Raw genomic sequence first — 13,387 nt, 5'->3', positions numbered from 1 at the left:
CATTCTCAACTATGAACGTGTGCCTGACAACCACCTCCGTTCTACCTTAGATTGAGTAGATATCTCTTGGATTCCTTAATTAGAATCTTTGTGGTATAAGCTAGAATTGATGGCGGCATTCAAGAGAATCTGGAAGGTCTAAACCTTGTCTGTGGTATTCTGAATAGGATTCAAGGATTGAATGACTGTGACGAGCTTCAAACTCCTGAGGGCTGGGCGTTAGTTTGAAGCTCGTCACAGTCATTCAATCCTTGAATCCTACTCAGAATACCACAGACAAGGTTTAGACCTTCCGGATTCTCTTGAATGCCGCCATCAATTCTAGCTTATACCACGAAGATTCTGATTAAGGAATCCAAGAGATATCCACTCAATCTAAGGTAGAACTGAGGTGGTTGTCAGGCACACGTTCATAGGTGAGAATGATGATGAGTGTCACGGATCATCACATTCATCAAGTTGAGGAACAAGTGATATCTTAGAACAAGAATAAGCCGAATTGAATAGAAGAACAATAGTAATTGCATTAATACTCGAGGTACAGCAGAGCTCCACACCTTAATCTATGGTGTGTAGAAACTCCACCGTTGAAAATACATAAGAACAAGGTCTAGGCATGGCCGAATGGCCAGCCTCCCATAGAGGGTTCAATCATAAAAACATGATCAAAAGATTCAAGTGATCAAAAGACTAAAATACAATAGCAAAAGGTCCTACTTATAGAGAACTAGTAGCTAGGGTTTACAGAAATGAGTAAATGACATAAAAATCCACTTCCGGGCCCACTTGGTGTGTGCTTGGGCTGAGCATTGAAGCATTTTCGTGTAGAGACTTCTCTTGGAGTTAAACGCCAGCTTTTGTGCCAGTTTGGGCGTCTAACTCCCATTCTTGTGCCAGTTCCGGCGTTTAACGCCAGGCAGTTTTGAGCTGATTTGGAACGCCGGTTTGGGCCACCAAATCTCGGGAAAAGTATAGACTATTATACATTGCTGGAAAGCCCAGAACGTCTACTTTCCAACGCAATTGGGAGCGCGCCAATTGGGCTTCTGTTGCTCCCAAAAATCCACTTTGAGGGCAGGGAGGTCATAATCCAACAGCATTTGCAGTCCTTTTTAGCCTCTGAATCAGATTTTTGCTCAGGTCCCTCAATTTCAGCCAGAAAATACCTGAAATCACAGAAAAACACACAAAATCATAGTAAAGTCCATAAAAGTGAATTTTAACTAAAAACTAATAAAAATATAATAAAAACTAACTAAAACATACTAAAAAATACTAAAAACAATGCCAAAAAGCGTATAAATTATCCGCTCATCAGTTGCTGACCAACTTTCCATACATTTCTCTTTGAGATTATTGAAGACATTGGTGTGCAATGTTTGTGGCAACATTGGCACACCAACATTGGCACTCTCTTTGCTTGCAACGTTGCCAGCAACATTGGTGAGCCAACTTTGGCCACCAACGTTGCTTTGTTGAGCTTGGAACATTGGTGAGCAATGTTGGTGAGCCAACTTTGGCCACCAACGTTGCTTCTCATGCTTGGCACATTGTTAGGCAACGTTGGTGAGCCAACTTTGGCCACCAACGTTGCTCACCCTCTTCTTGTCAACATTTGTAGCAACGTTAGTGAGCCAACTTTGGCCACCAACGTTGCTTCCTTTCTCCTCTAGCAATGTTTGTGGCAACGTTGGTGAGCCAACTTTCGCCACCAACGTTGCTTGCTTCCTCCTCTAGCAATGTTTGTGGCAACATTGGTAAGCCAACTTTGGCCACCAACGTTGCTTGCTTTCCTTGAGCCAACGTTTGGCCACCAACGTTGCTTCCTCTCCTTCTTCCTTGCCCTTCCTCTACTTCTCCTCACCTATCATCAACCAAATAAATACATCAAAGTCTTGCCATAATCACAAGATAATACATCATTCATATCATTAGGTAATTATTACATAAATCTCATGAAAATGCACATAATTAACCATGATTGGCTGAATCAAGACATGCATGCAATTCTCATCCAATTGCTTACTTATTGCCTAAGAAAGTGTCTGAAACCAAATGAAAACTAATGAAAATGGCTTGTGAAACTAGCCTATGATGCCTAGGCATCAGCATGACCACATTGTAGTAATTTGCCCTAGGTGTGATGAAAGACGTCTTCTCCTGATCTGGCTTGTACATCGGGATTTGATTGTACCCCGAGTACGCGCCCATGAACGATAAGTATTGATATCCCAAGATAGAATCTACTAAGGCATCAATATTTGGAAGAGGGTATGGGTCTTTTGAGCATGCTTTATTGAGATCGGTGTAATCAACACACATCCTCCACTTGCCGTTCTGGTTTTTGACCTACACCATATTCGCCAACCAGGCAAGATACTTGACTTTCTTGATGAAACCTGCCTCTAGGAGGGCTTGTACTTGCTCTTTGACCACTTGAGCCCGTTCGGAACCAAGCTTCCATCTTCTTTATTGAATAGGCCGGGATCCTGGATGGACAGTCAACCGATGGGACATGACGTCTGGGTCTATCCCGGACATGTCGGAAGCTTTCCAGGTGAAGAGATCAGAATTTTCTTGAAGGAGTTTAGCCAGCTTCTGCTTCAGGTTTCAGCTAAATTGGTTCCAAAGTTGGTGTTTCTTTCCGACTTCATACCTGATTTGTATCTCTTCAGTCCTTCCTCCGGGCCGTGGTCGTAGCTCTTCTTTAACTCTAACTCCTCTGAGCTCAATGGTATTGACCTCTTTCCCTTTGCTCCTTAGGTTGAGGCTTTCATTGTAACATTTTCTTGCCAACTTTTGATCTCCTCTGATGGTGGTGATCCCTTATAGTGTTAGGAACTTCATGCAAAGATGGGGATAGAAACCACTGCTCTAAGCCGATTTAGGGTTGTCCTACCTATCAGGGCATTATAGGCAGAACCCACATCAAGGACAATGAACTCGATGCTTAAAGTTTTGGATTTCACTCCCTTTCCAAAAGTTGTATGTAAAGGAATGAACCCCAGTGGTTTGATTGGAGTATCCCCCAATCCGAAGAGGGTATCTAGGTAGGCCATTAACTCCTTCTCATCTAATCCCAGTTTGTCAAATGCTGGTTTGAACATGATGTCTGTCGAGCTCCCTTGGTCCATCAGAGTTCTGTGTATATTAGCATTGGCAAGAAACATAGTGATTACCACTGGGTTATCATGCCCAGGCACAATACCTTGTCCGTCTTCTTTGGTGAATAAAATAGTGGGTAAGTCGAGACCTTTATTCCTGACCTGGCAGACTTCTTTCAAATGCCTTTTGTGAGATAACATGGTCATTCCTCCTCCCGCAAAGCCTCCCGATATCGTATGAATATGTCGTTCGGGGGTTTGTGGTGGCGAACTTCTTCGTTCGTGACATTCGTCATCTCCTTTTTTTTCCGTGATTGTCTGACCTTTCCATGAGATATCTGTCCATCTGGACTTCCCTGGCCAGCTTTTCTATCACGCTTTTTAGGTCGTAAAAATCATTGGTCGAGTGACCATACAATTTATGGTCATGGGGGAGGTAGCTTTTCTGTATGACAAATTTCCCTATTTACATTGACTAAGGAAACTCGTAGGGGGTGTAGGAATGATACCTTCCGGGCCTCCCGAGCCCGACTTCTTCCTTCTTCTTGAGCTCCCTCTCATTCTCCTTTAATGGGTGAGAGTGCCCGCATCCCTAGCTCGGTTCTCGCAATCTAGTGTTTTCCACCATATTGATGTACTTTTCATATCTATCTTGTACATCACTCAAAGAGGTCGGCTGCCTTTTTAGGATGGACTGAGAGAAAGGTCCTTGATGAGCAGATAATTTATACGCTTTTTGGCATTGTTTTTAGGTAGTTTTTAGTATGATTTAGTTAGTTTTTAGTATATTTTTATTAGTTTTTATGCAAAAATCAAATTTCTAGACTTTACTATGAGTTTGTGTGTTTTTTTGTGATTTTAGGAATCTTCTGGCTGAAATTGAGGGACCTGAGCAAAAATCTGATTCAGAGGTTGAAAGAGGACTGCAGATGTTGTTGGATTCTGACCTCCCTGCACTCGAAATGGATTTTCTGGAGCTGTAGAAGCCCAATTGGTGCGTTCTCAATTGCGTTAAAAAGTAGACATCTTGGGCTTTCCAGAAATGTATAATAGTTCATACTTTGCCCGAGATTTGATGGCCAAAACTGGCGTTCTAAGTCAGCATAAAAATTCTGGTGTAAAACGCCCAAACTTGCATAAAAGCTGGAGTTAAACGCCCAAACTGGCACCAGAGCTGGCGTTTAACTCCAAGAAAAGCCTATGCACGTGAAAGCTTTAATGCTCAGCCCAAGCACACACCAAGTGGGCCCTGAAAGTGGATTTCTGCATCATTTACTTATTTCTATAAACCCTAGGTTACTAGTTCATTATAAATATAACTTTCCTCTATTGTATTAGTCGTCTTGGAGTTTCTACACACCATAGATTAAGGTGTGGAGCTCTGCTGTTCCTCATGAATTAATGCAAAGTACTATTGGTCTTCTATTCAATTCAAGCTTATTCTTATTCTAAGATATTCTCTCGCACTTCAATTTGATGAATGTGATGATCCGTGACACTCATCATCATTCTCCCTTATGAACGCGTGCCTGACAACCTCTTCTGTTCTACATGCTATAGCTTGAGCGTGTATCTCTTGGCCTCCTGGTTCACGATGCATGGTTGTCTCTCCTAACAACAGAGCTTCCACCGTGCGATCAGAGTCTTCATGGTATAAGCTAGAATTAAATGGGCAGCATTCTTGAGATCTGGAAAGTCTAAACCTTGTCTGTGGTGTTCCGAGTAGGATCTGGGATGGGATGACTGTGACGAGCTTCAAACTCGCGACTGTGGGGCGCAGTGATTTTGCGCAAAAGGATCAATGGATCTTTTTCCGACACTATCAAGAACCGACAGCTAATTAGCCATTTGGAAAACTATAGAGGACTATTTTCACTGAGAGTATGGATGGTAGCCATTGACAACGGTGATGATTGGATGAAGGCAATAGGAAAGCAGAGATTTAGAAGGAACAAAGCATCTCCATATGCTTATCTGAAATTCCCACCAATGAATTACAAAGTATTTCTATCTTACTTTATGTTTTATTTGTCTTTTAATTATCAAAACCCCATAACCATTTGAGTCTGCCTGATTGAGATTTACAAGGTGACCATAGCTTGCTTCAAGCCGACAATCTCCGTGGGATCGACCCTTACTCACGTAAGGTATTACTTGGACGAATCAGTGCACTTGCTGGTCTGCTGCACGAAGTTGTGTATCATGATTTCGTGTACCAAGTTTTTGGCACCGTTGCCGGGGCTTGTTTGAGTTTGGACAACTGACGGTTCATCTTGTTGCTTAGATTAGGTATTTTTCTTTTATTTTATTCTTCAGAATTTTTAAGAATGAATTCTAGAGTTTCAGATGATGCTTTTATCATCACAAGAGCCAGTTGATTCCCATCAATTTGGCTATTGTATGTAATGTGCTGCTGAAGCTTGTTTAACCCTGTCTAATCTTTTTAGACTGAAGCTTTAGACTAACATTGCATGATTCCTGGAATTCTTATTAAAAATTTTGAGTTTCTTATTTTCTTTTTCAAATAATTTTCGAAACAAAAAAAATTATAAAATCATAAAATAAAAAATATTTTTGTGTTTCCTGTTTGAGTCTAGTGTCAATTTTTAAGTTTGGTGTCAATTCCACGTCTTTATTTTTCTTGCATTTTTAAAGAATATATGCATTGTGTTCTTCATTAATATTCAAGTTGTTCTTGATGATTTTCTTTGTCTAATCTTTAAATTCTCTTGTTTTGTATCTTTTGTTGTTTTTCATGTGCATTCTCAACTTGTTAGTGTCTACTCCAGTATGAAAATTTCTAAGTTTGGTGTCTTGCATATCTTTCTTTTCTTAAAAATTTTCAAAAATATGTTCTTGATGCTCATCATGATCTTCAAAGTGTTCTTGGTGTTCATATTGACATTCAAAGTGTTCTTGCATGCATCATCTGTTTGATTCTAATTTTTCATGATTAGTTTCATTTTGTTGTTTTTCTTTCTCCTCATTAAAAATTAAAAAAAATTTCAAAATTATGTCTTTTCAAGTCAATAATACAGAGAATTGAAGATTCAGAACATACAGCAGAGGAATCACAGAGAAAAAGCTGGGCATTCAAAATGCCCAGTGAAGAAGGAATTCTGGCGTTTAAACGCCAGCCAGGGTACCTGGCTGGGTGTTTAACGTCGAAGGAGGTAGCCAAGTGGGCGTTAAACGCCATAATGGATACCATTCTGGGCGTTTAACGCCAGGATGACACCAAGGAGGAAGTTTTGTTTTCAATTCAAATCTTTTTCAATTTTTCACGTTTTAAAACTAACTTTTCAAAATCTTATCTTTTTCATATCTTCTCATATCAATCATATCTTTTTCAAAATCAAATCTTTTTCATTTTTCTTTTAATATTTTCAAAAAACCTTGCTAACAATTAATGTTGTCATTCAAAAAATTTCAAGTTTGTTACTTTCTTGTTAAGAAAGGTTCAATATTTGAATTTTAGAATCATATCTTTTAATTTCTTGTTAATCAAGTCATCAATTTTAAAAATAAAGTCTTTTTCAACCATATCTTTTCAATCATATCTTTTTAAAAATCAATTTTTTTCAATCAAATCTCTTTTAATTTGATTTCAAACTCTTTTTGTTTTTCTAATTTCTTATCTTTTCAAAATTATTTCCAAATCTTTTTCAACTAATCACTATTTCTTATCTTTTTCAAAACCACCTAACCACTTTTTCAAAAATCTTTTTAATTAACCAATTATTTTAATTTTAAAATTTTCGAAAATTCCCTCTCTCATCTCTTTCTATTTAATCATCAACACTCCTCCTCTCTTAATAATTCGAACATTCTCCCCTCTTTATATGTTCGAATTCTTCTTTATCTACCTCATCCTTCTATTCTTCTTTTCCTCTGACACATCAAGGAATCTCTATACTGTGACATAGAGGATTCTATACTTTATTTGTTTTCTTCTCTTTCATATGTGTAGGAACAAAGATAAAGGCATTCTTGTTGAAGCTGATCCCGAACCTGAAAGGACTCTGAAGAGGAAGTTAAGAGAAGCTAAAGCACAACTCTCTGGAGAGGACCTGACAGAAATTTTCGAAAAAGAAGAAGACATGGCAGCCGAAAATAACAACAATGCCAACAATGCAACGAAGGTGCTTGGTGACTTTACTGCACCTACTCCTTACTTCTATGGGAGAAGCATATCTATCCCTGCCATTTGAGCAAACAACTTTGAGCTTAAGCCTCAATTAGTTTCTCTGATGCAACAGAATTGCAAGTTTCATGGACTTCCATTGGAAGAACCTCATCAGTTCTTGGCAGAATTTTTGCAAATCTATGACACTGTTAAGACCAATGGAGTTGATCCCGAGGTCTACAAACTTATGCTTTTCCCTTTTACTATAAGAGACAGAGCTAGTATATGGTTGAACTCACAACCTAGAGACAGCCTAAACTCTTGGGAAAAGCTAGTCAATGCCTTCTTAGCTAAATTCTTTCCACCTCAAAAGATGAGTAAGCTTAGAGTGGAAGTTCAAACCTTCAAACAGAAGGTAGGTGAATCCCTCTATGAAGCTTGGGAAAGATATAAGCAATTGATCAGAAGGTGTCCCCCTGACATGCTTTCAGAATGGAGTATCATAGGTATCTTCTATGATGGTCTGTCTGAGTTATCCAAGATGTCATTGGACCATTCTGCAGGCGGATCTATTCATCTAAAGAAAATGCATGTAGAAACCCATGAACTCATTGAAATAGTTGCAAATAACCAGTTCATGTACACTTCTGAAAGAAATCCTGTGAGCAATGGGACAACTCAGAAGAAAGGAGTTCTTGAAATTGATACTATGAACTCCATACTGGCTCAGAACAAAATATTGACTCAGCAAGTCAATATAATTTCTCAAAATCTGACTGGATTGCAAGCTGCATCTGGCAGTGCTAAAGAAGCCTCCTCTGAAGGAGAAGCTTATGACCCTGAGAATCCTGCAATGGAAGAGGTGAATTACATGGGAGAACCCTATGGAAACACCTACAATTCTTCATAGAGGAATCACCCAAATTTCTCATGGAAGGATCAACAGAAGTCTCAACAAGGCTTCAATAACAATAATGGTGGGAGAAATAGGTTTAGCAATAGCAAACCTTTTCCATCATCTTCCCAGCAACAGACAGAGACCTCTGAGTAGAGTTGTTCTGGCTTAGCAACCATAGTCTCTGATATATCTAAGACCACACTAAGTTTCATGAATGAAACAAGATCTTCCATTAGAAATTTGGAGGCACAAGTGGGTCAGCTGAGTAAGAGAGTTATTGAAACTCCTGTAAGCACTCTCCCAAGCAACACATAAGAGAATCCAAAAAGAGAGTGCAAGGCCATCCACACGTCCAACATGGCCGAACCTGTGGAGGAAGGAAAGGCAGTGATTCCCCGTGAGAAAGACCTCATGGGACGTCCACTGACCACTAGGGAGTTCCCCTCTGAGGAACCAAGGGAATATGAGACTCATACAGAGACCATAGAGATTCTATTGAACTTACTTCTACCATTCATGAGCTTTGATGAGTATTCTTCCTCTGAAGAGGATGAAGATATTACTAAAGAGCAAGTTGCTAAGTACCTTGGAGCAATTATGATGCTGAATGCCAAATTATTTGGTAATGAGATTTGGGAGGATGAACCTCCATTGCTCATTAATGAACTAAACACCTTGGCTCAGCTGAAGATACCTCAAAAGAAACTAGATCCCGAAAGGTTTTTAATACCTTGCACCATTGGCACCATGATCTTTGAGAAGGCTCTATGTGACCTGGGGTCAAGTGTAAACCTCATGCCACTCTCTGTAATGGAGAAACTAGGGATCTTTGAGGTACAAGCTGCAAGAATCTCACTAGAGATGGCAGACAATTCAAGGAAACAGGCTTATGGATTGTAGAGGATGTCTTAGTGAAGGTTGAAGGCCTTTACATCCCTGCTAACTTTAAAATCCTGGACACTGGGAAAAATAAGGATGAATCCATCATCCATGGAGGACCCTTTCTAGCCACAGCAAAAGCTGTGATTGATGTTGACAGAGGAGAGTTTGTCCTTCAAGTGAATGAGGATGACCTTGTGTTTAAGGTTCAAGGATCTCCTTCTGTACACATGGAGAAGAAGCATGAAAAGCTTCTCTTAATACAGAGTCAAATAGAGCCCCCACATTCAAACTCTAAGTTTGGTGTTGGGAGGCCCCAACCATGCTCTGAATATCTGTGAAGTTCCATGAGAGCTCACTGTCAAGCTATTGACATTAAAGAAGCACTTATTGGGAGGCAACCTAATCTTTATTTATCTATGATAAATTTCCATTTTCCATTGTCATTTTATGTTTTCTTTAGGTTGATGATCATGTAGAGTCACAAAAACAACTACAAAATTCAAAGCAAACTCAAAAACAGCATTAAAAATAGCACACCCTGGAGGAAGAGCTTACAAACGCCATTAAGGGTTGCAGAATGGGCGTTAAACGCCCAGTCTGGCACTATTCTGGGCTTTTAACACTAGAAAAGGGCACCAGACTAGCATTTAACGCCAGAAAAGGGCACCAAGTTGGCGTTCAACATCAGAAAAGGAAGAAAAGCTGGCGTTTAACGCCAGGATTGGCACTATGAGGGCGTTTACACGCCAAAATGGTGCAGGAATGAGAAATTCTTGACACCTCAGGATCTGTGGACCCCAAAAGATCTCCACCTACCTCAACTCACTCTCTCTCTTCTTCACACCTCCCCATATCACCCTTCCCCAAATACCCCTCACCCATCACCTCCATCTCTCTTCCCCATCACCTCTTCACCACTCACATCTACCTACTCTTCCCCAAAAATCCCACCTACCCCACCTTTCGAAATTCAAAACTTTCCCTCCCAAACCCAACCTTCACACATGGAAACACTCTCTCCCATTCTATATGAACCCCTCATCCCTCCTTCATTTTCACACATCATAAACACTTCTTTCCTCTCTTGGCCGAACCATTCTTCACCTTCCTTCTCTTCTATTTCTTCTTTTTCTCCGTCCCTTCTTTTTTCTTTTGCCCGTGGACGAGGAAACCTTTTAAGTTTCGTATGGTAAAAGCGTTGCTTTTTGTTTTTCGATAACCATTTATGGCATATAAGGCCGGAGAAACCTCTAGGAAGAGGAAAGGGAAGGCAAAAGCTTCCACCTCCGAGTCATGGGAGATGGAGAGATTCATCTCAAAGGTCCATCAAGACCATTTATATGAAGTTGTGGCAAGAAAAAGGTGATCCCTGAGGTCCCTTTCATGCTCAAAAGGAATGAGTATCCGGAGATCCAATATGAGATTCGAAGAAGAGGTTAGGAAGTTCTCACCAACCCCATTCAACAAGTCAGAATCTTAATGGTTCAAGAGTTCTAGGCTAATGCATGCATCACTAATAACCATGATCAAAGTATGAACCTTGATCCCAAAGAATTGGCTTATAATGGTTCAAAGGAAATACTTAGATTTCAGTCCGGAAAATGTAAGGTTGGCATTCAACTTGCCAATGATGCAATGAGATGCACACCCCTACACTAAAAGGGTCAACTTTGATCAAAGGTTGGACCAAGTCCTCATGGACATATGTGTAGAAGGAGCTCAATTGAAGAGAGACTCAAAAGGCAAGCCGATTTAACTAAGAAGGGTTGACCTTAAGCATGTGGCTAGAGGATGGTTGGAGTTCATCCAATGATCCATCATTCCTACTAGCAACCGATCCGAAGTAACTGTGGATCGGGCTATCATGATCCATAGTATCATGATTGGAGAGGAAGTAGAAGTTCATGAGATCATACCTCTAGAACTATACAAGGTTGCTGACAAACCTTCCACTTTAGCAAGGTTAGCCTTCCCTCATCTCATTTGTCACCTATGCAATTTAGCTGGAATTGTCATAGAGGAAGACATCCTCATTGAAGAGGACAAGCCCATCACTGAAAAGAGGATGGAGCAAACAAGAGAGCCCACTCATGGACCTCAACAAGAGCATGAGGAAGTCACTCATCAAGAAATCCCTGAGATGCCTCAAGGGATGCATTTTCCTCCACACAACTATTGGGAGCAACTCAACACCTCTTTGGGAGATTTGAGTTCCAATATGGAGCAATTAAGGATGGAGCACCAAGAGCACTCCATTATTCTCCATGAAATTAGAGAGGATCAAATAGCTTTGAGGGAAGAGCAACAAAGGCAAGGAAGAAATATAGAGGAGCTCAAGTGTTCCATTGGATATTCAAGAGGAAGAACTAGCCGCCATCACTGAGGTGGACCCGTTCTTTGATCTCCTTGTTCTTATTTTTCTGTTTTTCAATTTTTATGCTTTTTGTGTTATCTATGTTTGTGTCTTCACTACATGATCATTAGTGTCTAGTATCTATGTCTTAAAGCTATGAATAGTTCCATGAATCCTTCACCTTTCTTAAATGAAAAATGTGCCTAATTACAAAAGAACAAGAAGTACTTGAATTCCAAATTTTATCTTGAAATTAGTGTAATTATTTTGATGTGGTAGCAATACTTTTTGTGTTCTGAATGAATGCTTGAACATTGCATATTTTTGATAGTGAAGTTTATGAATGTTAAAATTGTTAGCTCTTGAAAGAATGATGAACAAAGAAAAATGTTATTGATAATATGAAAAATCATGAAATTGATTCTTGAAGCAAGAAACAGCAGTGAAAAAGAAAAAAGTAGCGAAAAAAAAGAGAGAAAAAATGGCGGAAAAGAAAAATAAAGAAAAAGAAAAAGCAAGCAGAAAAAGCCAATAGTCCTTTGAACCAAAAGGCAAGGGTAAAGAAGATCCAAGGCTTTGAGCATTAATGGATAGGAGGGCCTAAAGGAATAAAATCTTGGCCTAAGTGGCTAAACCAAGTTGTCCCTAACCATGTGCTTGTGTCTTGAAGGTCTAAGTGAAAAGCTTTAGACTGAGTGGATAAAGTCGTGATCCAAAGCAAAAGAGTATGCTTAAGAACTCTAGACACCTCTAACTGGGGACTTTAGCAAAGCTGAGTCACAATCTGAAAAGGTTCACCCAGTTATGTGTCTGTGGCATTTATGTATCTGGTGGTAATACTGGAAAACAAAGTGCTTAGGGTCACGGCCAAGACTCATAAAGTAGCTGTGTTTAAGAATCAACATACTGAACTAGGAGAATTAATATCACTATCCAAATTCTGAGTTCCTATAGATGCCAATCATTCTGAATTTCAATGGATAAAGTGAGATGCCAAAACTGTTCAGAAGCAAAAAGCTACTAGCCCCGCTCATCTAATTGGGACTAAGTTTCATTGATATTGTGAGATCCATTGTATATTCTCTTCTTTTTATTCTATTTTGTTTTCAGTTGCTTGAGGACAAGCAACAATTTAAGTTTGGTCTTGTGATGAGCGGATAATTTATACGCTTTTTTGTCATTGTTTTTAGGTAGTTTTTAGTATGATTTAGTTAGTTTTTAGTATATTTTTATTAGATTTTATGCAAAAATCACATTTCTGGAATTTACTATGAGTTTGTGTCTTTTTCTGTGATTTCAGGTATTTTCTGGCTGAAATTGAGGGACCTAAGCAAAAATCTGATTCAAAGGCTGAAAAAGGACTACAGATGTTGTTGGATTCTGACTTCCCTGCACTCAAAATGGTTTTTCTATAGCTTCAAAAGCCCAATTGTAGTGGTCTCAATTGCGTTTGAAATTAGACATCTTGAGCTTTCCAGAAATTTATAATAGTTCATACTTTGCTCGAGATTTGATGGCCCAAACTGGCGTTCCATTTCAGCATAAAAATTCTGGCGTAAAACGCCCAAACTAGCATAAAACCTGGAGTTAAACGCCCAAACTGGAACCAGAGCTGGCGTTTAACTCCAAAAAAAGCCTATGCACGTGAAAGCTTCAATGCTCAACCCAAGCACACACCAAGTGGGCCCTGGAAGTGGATTTCTGCATCATTTACTTATTTTTGTAACCCCTAGGTTACTAGTTCATTATAAATATAACTTTTCTCTATTGTATTAGTCGTCTTGGTTATTCTGGTTCCCCCTCTGGGGCCGAAACCAATGAACACCATTATCACTTATGTATTTTCAACGGTGGAGTTTCTACACACCATAGATTAAGGTGTGGAGCTCTGCTGTTCCTCATGAATTAATGCAAAGTACTATTGTTCTTCTATTCAATTCAAGCTTATTCTTATTCTAAGATATTCACTCGCACTTCAACCTGATGAATGTGATGATCCGTGACATTCATCATCATTCTCCCTT

At 39.5% G+C, this 13,387-nt stretch overlaps 1 non-coding gene across 1 annotated transcript; it reads right to left on the bottom strand.

Annotated features, from left to right (window-relative positions):
• Positions 1–7,609: 7,609 nt before the first annotated feature.
• Positions 7,610–7,717, bottom strand: LOC112699748 (small nucleolar RNA R71). Its single transcript, XR_003152688.1, has one exon. It is a non-coding gene; the product is annotated as a small nucleolar RNA R71 (small nucleolar RNA).
• Between the last annotated feature and the right edge of the window lie 5,670 nt (positions 7,718–13,387).

Source organism: Arachis hypogaea, chromosome 6 (assembly GCF_003086295.3).
Source record: "Arachis hypogaea cultivar Tifrunner chromosome 6, arahy.Tifrunner.gnm2.J5K5, whole genome shotgun sequence".
Lineage (NCBI taxonomy): Eukaryota > Viridiplantae > Streptophyta > Magnoliopsida > Fabales > Fabaceae > Arachis > Arachis hypogaea.
The sequence above is the reverse complement of the archived record's forward strand: the minus strand, read 5'-3'. Positions and strand labels throughout refer to the sequence as shown.